The 6,513-nt window shown below is 42.1% G+C and overlaps 1 long non-coding RNA gene across 1 annotated transcript; it reads left to right on the forward strand.

The window, feature by feature from the left end:
* The first annotated feature begins 795 nt into the window (after positions 1-795).
* LOC121842265 lies at positions 796-4,291 on the forward strand. Its single transcript, XR_006081020.1, has 2 exons — positions 796-871; positions 4,253-4,291. It is a non-coding gene; the product is annotated as an uncharacterized LOC121842265 (long non-coding RNA).
* Positions 4,292-6,513: the final 2,222 nt, after the last annotated feature.

Here is a 6,513-nt window from a genome sequence, read left to right on the forward strand (position 1 = left end):
CACATTCCCCTTAAAACAGTTGTTATTCTGAGAGCACACATTCCCCTTAACAACCCTCAGAATCAGGTTATAACAAGGATCTTATTGAAGACATTTACAGTTAAAGTCGGGAGTTTAAATACACCTTAGCTAAATACATTTAAACGCAGTCTTTTATAATTCCTGACATTTAATCCTAGTAAAAATTCCTGTCTTAGGTCAGTTAGGATCACCACTTTATTTTAAGAATGTGAAATGTCAGAATTATAGTAGAGAATGATTCATTTCAGTTTTTATTTCTTTCATCGCATTCCCAGAAGTCCCATTTGCGACAAAGCTTTAACTACCCATGTCTTGAGATGTTGCTTCAATATTTCCACATCATTTTCCCTCCTCATGTTGCCATCTATTTTGTCCCTCGTCCAGCAAAGCACCCCCAGAACATGATGCTGGCAAACTCGTGCTTCACGGTTGGGATGGGGTTCTTCGGCACCAAGCCTCCCCCTTTTCCTCCAAACATAACGATGGTCAGTATGGCCAAACAATTGTACTTTTGTTTCATCAGACCAGAGGACATTTTTTATCACCTCTAACAGGTCTGATTGGTGACCAATCTAGTAACTCCTTTATCACCTCTAACAGGTCTGATTGGTGACCAGTCTAGTAACTCCTTTATCACAGGTCTGATTGGTGGTGTAACTCCTTTAACCAGGTGAGGAACTAAAAGTAACATGCAAAAATAACATGCAAAACAGGCTAGAAAAAAAGAGGAGTTTATAACAGAACCTGAATTACTGGTTGTTACTGACGGACACTAATCAACTTCTCACACGGATCTACAGGGACATCGAGCACCAGAAAAATAGAGATTACATTTATTTAAAAACACCAGGTACCGTAAAAACATTTATGATGCTTTTTGGTGATCTAGTCTGTCTTTACTAAACAAGTTAGATCTAGTCTGTCTTTATTAAACAAGTTAGATCTAGTCTGTCTTTTATTATATCTTTACTAAACAAGTTAGATCGTTATATCTTCACTAAACTCAGTTCAGTTCTAGTTCTTATTCATACTAAAACAAATTCTTATGCTGTGCATCTACATATCTCTCACACCTGCATTGCTTGCTGTTTTGGGGTTTTAGGCTGGTTTCTGTACAGCACTTTGAGATATCAGCTGATGTACGAAGGGCTTTATAAATACATTTGATTTGATTTGATTGAAGTGGATTTAACAAGTGACATCAATAAGGGGTCATATCTTTCACCTGGATCTGCCTGGTCAGTCTATGTCATGGAAAAGCAGTTCTTCCTAATGTTTTATACACTCAGTGAATATTTATATACTTTTTATATGAAGTTTTTCCAGAATAATAAAGCTGTATGTATCAACTTTTAATAAGTTGACGTTACCTGAAAGTTGACAGATTGTGGCTGAAAATATATACATTATCATCCCATTTTTTCTGCTTTAAACATGGTACGGTAAGAGACAGATTTTCCCTTCTGTTTACGACGGTTCACTTGAACTTTAACAGGTATATGTTTAACTATTTAAACCAGGTATATGTTTTATTTAACTTATAACTTTAACAGGTATATGTTTAACTATTTAAACCAGTTTAAACCTTATTAACTTTAACAGGTATACTGTGTTTAACTATTTAAACCTTATAACTTTAACAGGTAACGGTTTTAAACCTTATAAACTTTAACAGGTAACGGTTTAAACCTTATAACTTTAACAGGTATACTGTGTTTAACTATTTAAACCTTATAAACTTTAACAGGTAACTGTGTTTAAACCTTATAACTTTAACAGGTATACTGTGTTTAACTATTTAAACCTTATAAACTTTAACAGGTATACTGTTTTGTAACTATTTAAACCTGGCATTCATTGTCATGTAGTTAAATATTTTTATTCCCTTTAAGTTTCATGTTCCTGGATCCTTCAGGAGATTCTATTTCAAACTAACACTTGACTCATCCAGGCGTGGTCCCAAATGACACCCTATTCCCCATTAGGTCCCTGTTCAAAGAAGGGCACTATATAGGAATAGGGTGGCATTTGGGACTTTCACAGAAAGTGTATTGTTTAATTGCTAACACATGAATCTTCCAGGCTTTATCCCAAATGACACGTTCCACAGCAACAATACGATTTGATTTCGTCTGATTTCTAAAAGTTTGTTTCTATTGAACAGGCCCTACTAATAAAGGCATTTTAATGAATGATATCAAGAGTGCCTTGGTCCTCCTTTTTCTATTTGATGTCCTATTGTCACGTTCCACAGCAAGAAACCAAATATGTCACTGAAACAGAAAGGGGAACTAACAAAGAGTCACTGACAGCAGCAACCAGAATGAAACGGGTTTTAGGAGGGGTTCTGAAAGACACTCATGGGGGTGTGACTAGCAACAACAACGGAGCCTAAAAGACACCCACCATGAGACCCACTAAATTCAACAAGAAGAGGTAAACAAAGAAAAACACAAACCAAACTTCAAGACAGGAAGTAAACCACAAAGTGGAGAAAACGAAAACAGGGAAGATCACATAAAGGAATGTTTGCCCAGGGAAATGAAAATAGGGAGAGACAACTAAAGGAACTCAGTTAACCCTCCACATCTCTCCAAGACAACAACTGGAGCCTTAACCCTCCACCTATCAAGACAACTAAAGGAGTTAACCCTCCACATCTATCAAGAAAACTAAAGGAGTTAACCCTCCCACATACCAAGACAACTAAAGGAGTTAACCCTCCACATTCCTCAAGACAACTAAAGGAGTTAACCCTCCACATCTATCAAGACAACTAAAGGAGTTAACCCTCCCATCTATCAAGACAAACTAAAGGAGTTAACCCTCCCACATCTACTCAAGACAACTAAAGGAGTTAACCCTCCACATCTCTCAGACAACTAAAGGAGTTAACCCTCCACATCTATCAAGACAACTAAAGGAGTTAACCCTCCACATCTACCAAGACAACTAAAGGAGTTAACCCTCCCATCTATTAAGACAACTAAAGGAGTTAACCCTCCACATCTATCAAGACAACTGAGTTAACACTGGGCCAGACATCTTCAAGACACCTAGGGCCAGTTAACCCTAAATAACACCTGGGCCAAGACAACTAAAAGTGTTCACCTTGGCCACATCTATTAAGATATCACCTGGGTTAACCCAGCCATCTATTAAACAACTGGGCACCTGGGCCAGACACTCTTAAATAACACCTGGCCAGCCACTCTTAAATATCACCTGGGCCAGCCACTCTTAAATATCACCTGGTCCAGCCACTCTTAAATATCACCTTGGCCAGCCACTCTTAAATATCACCTGGGCCAGCCACTCTTAAATATCACCTGGTCCAGCCACTCTTAAATATCACCTGGTCCAGCCACTCTTAAATATCACCTGGGCCAGCCACTTAAATATCACCTGGTCCAGCCACTCTTAAATATCACCTTGGCCAGCCACTCTTAAATATCACCTTGGCCAGCCACTCTTAAATCACCTTGGCCAGCCACTCTTAAATATCACCTGGCCAGCCACTCTTAAATATCACCCGGTCCAGCCACTCTTAAATATCACCTGGGCCAGCCACTCTTAAATATCACTTGTCCAGCCACTCTTAAATATCACCTGGTCCAGCCACTCTTAAATATCACCTGGCCAGCCACTCTTAAATATCACCTGGTCCAGCCACTCTTAAATATCACCTGGTCCAGCCACTCTTAAATATCACCTGACCAGCCACTCGAATATCACCTGGTCCAGCCACTCTTAAATATCACCTGGACCAGCCACTCACTAAATATCACCTGAACCAGCGCAGGTGAAACACCTTCCGACTAACGAGATGGACAAGCCAGCACAGGTGTAACACATACTGACTAATGAGCTGACACCAATCGGTGCGCCTACGTGCTAACGTGCTATCGTACAACCTCTAAATATAAAATGGAAAATCCAAAGCCTGGAACAGTAATGCCAGATTTAGGAACAGCCACAGTAAAGTATTCCTGTGCCATAAAGGTCCAGACCTCTTAGCAGAGGTAACTTAACTATATCATCATGAACTGTATTGTTTAATGCTGTCTGTTTCCTTGTACTCCCTCTCTCTCTCTCTCTCTCTGTCTCTTTCTCTATCCCTATCTCTCTATCCATCCCCCCCCTCCCCTCGCCCCCCTCTTTCTCTCCCTCTCTCTCTATCCCTCTATCCTCTCTCTCTCTCTCTCTCTCTCTCCCTCTCTCCCTCCCCCAGGGGTACCATGGTTCGAACATTGAACAATATGGTGGAGCTGAGAGGTTCTAGGTTTGGTCGTCCCTGGCCGAGGCACGGACTCAAGCTCCTTTCTGGTTCGCCAACGATTACATCGTCTTTGACAACGACAACCAGATGTTTGCAAATTGACTCAAGAGGGGAGACTTTGGTTTCATCACTTCAACAGGCGTGAGTGTGAAAACAATGTCTGCAAGAGGCTGCTTCCTGATGATGGCTACCCATTCTATGAGGTGGGCAACCTCCACCTCACAGCATCTGATTCCATGCCTGAGTACGTCAGTGAGGACAACACTGGTAACATAGATACCAGCAACATGGACCGTCTCATCATCAGTATGCGTCCAGACATGACAGTGGATAAGGTCTATGTGACGGCTTTAGGGACCTGAGGAGCTTCACCCGGTCAACACCTATCGCATTAGCAGGGGTTGCTCATGATCATATGCGGCCATCCATTCGCGGACATGTCATTGGGGTACTTCCTGGAACAGGTGGGCTATTCTACCTATGAGCCAATGAGATATATTGATCAGTGTTCTAGTACCGCCCAAATCGAATTCCCAAGCCCCGCCCCCAGGAGTCTAGAGATACCAGAATGAATATAGAAGATGGATCCAGAGCTCCACCCAGAGCTGCACCCAGAGCTCCACCCAGAGCTGCACCAGGCTTCTGGGAAAGCTGCTGTACCATACTGTTATATATTTTTATTTTAGTTGTTTATTTATTTTATTTAACCTTTATTTAACCAGGTCGGCCAGTTGAGAACTAGTTCTCATTTACAAATCTGCGACCTCGCCAAGATAAAGCAAAGCAGTGCGACACAAACAACAACACAGAGTTACACATGGAATAAACAAACATACAGTCAATAACACAATAGAAAAGTCTATATACAGTGTGTGCAAATGGTGTGAGGAGGTAAGGCAATAAACAGGCCGTGGTGGTGAAATAATTACAAGTCAGCAAATTAACACTGGAGTGATAGATGAGCAGATGGTGATGTGCAAGAGAGCAAAAAGTAAATAAAAACAATATTGGGATGGTAGGTAGTTGGATAGGCTTCTTACAGATGAGTTGTGTACCACTGTAGGGTTGAGGTACAGATGAGTTGTGTATGAGGTAGGTAGTTGAAGGGCTTTACAGATGAGTTGTGTACTGCTGAGGTAGGTAGTTGGATAGGCTTTTACAGATGAGTTGTGTACCGCTGAGGTAGGTAGTTGGATGGGCTTCTTACAGATGAGTTTGTGTACCGCTGAGGTAGGTAGTTGGATGGGCTTCTTACAGATGAGTTGTGTACCGATGAGGTAGGTAGTTGGATGGGCTTCTTACAGATGAGTTGTGTACCGCTGAGGTAGGTAGTTGGATAGGCTTCAGATGAGTTGTTACAGATGATAGGTACAGATGAGTTGTGTACTGAGGTAGGTAGTTGGATGGGCTTCTTACAGATGAGTTGTGTACCGCTGAGGTAGGTAGTTGATGGGCTTCTTACAGATGAGTTGTGTGCTGAGGTAGGTAGTTGGATGGGCTTCTTACAGATGAGTTGTGTACCGCTGAGGTAGGTAGTTGGATGGGCTTCTTACAGATGAGTTTTGTACCGCTGAGGTAGGTAGTTGGATAGGCTTCTTACAGATGAGTTGTGTACCGCTGAGGTAGGTAGTTGGATGGGCTTCTTACAGATGAGTTGTGTACCGTGAGGTAGGTAGTTGGATGGGCTTCTTACAGATGAGTTGTGTACCGCTGAGGTAGGTAGTTGGATGGGCTTCTTACAGATGAGTTGTGTACAGTTGCAGAGATCAGTTAGCTGCTCAGATAGCTGATGCTTAAAGTTAGTAAGGGAGATATAAGTCTCCAACTTCAGCAATTTTGCAATTCGTTCCAGTCACTGGCAGCAGAGAACTGGAAGGAAGAGGCGGCAAAGGGTGTTGGCTTTGGGGGTGACCAGTGAGATATACCTGCTGGATCACGTGCTACGGGTGGGTGTTGTTATGGTGGCCAGTGAGCTGAGATAAGGTGGAGCTTTACCTAGCAAAGACTTATAGATGACCTGGAGCCAGTGGGTGACGAATATGTAACGAAGGCCAGCCGACGACAGGATACAGGTCACAGTGGTGGGTGGTATATGGGGCTTTGGTGACAAAACGGATGACACTGTGATAGACTGCATCCAGTTTACTGAGTAGAGTGTTGGAGGCTATTTTATAAATGACATCGCTGAAGTCGAGGATCGGTAGGATGGTCAG

Source organism: Oncorhynchus tshawytscha, unplaced genomic scaffold, assembly GCF_018296145.1.
Source record: "Oncorhynchus tshawytscha isolate Ot180627B unplaced genomic scaffold, Otsh_v2.0 Un_contig_2090_pilon_pilon, whole genome shotgun sequence".
NCBI classification, from domain to species: Eukaryota; Metazoa; Chordata; class Actinopteri; order Salmoniformes; family Salmonidae; genus Oncorhynchus; species Oncorhynchus tshawytscha.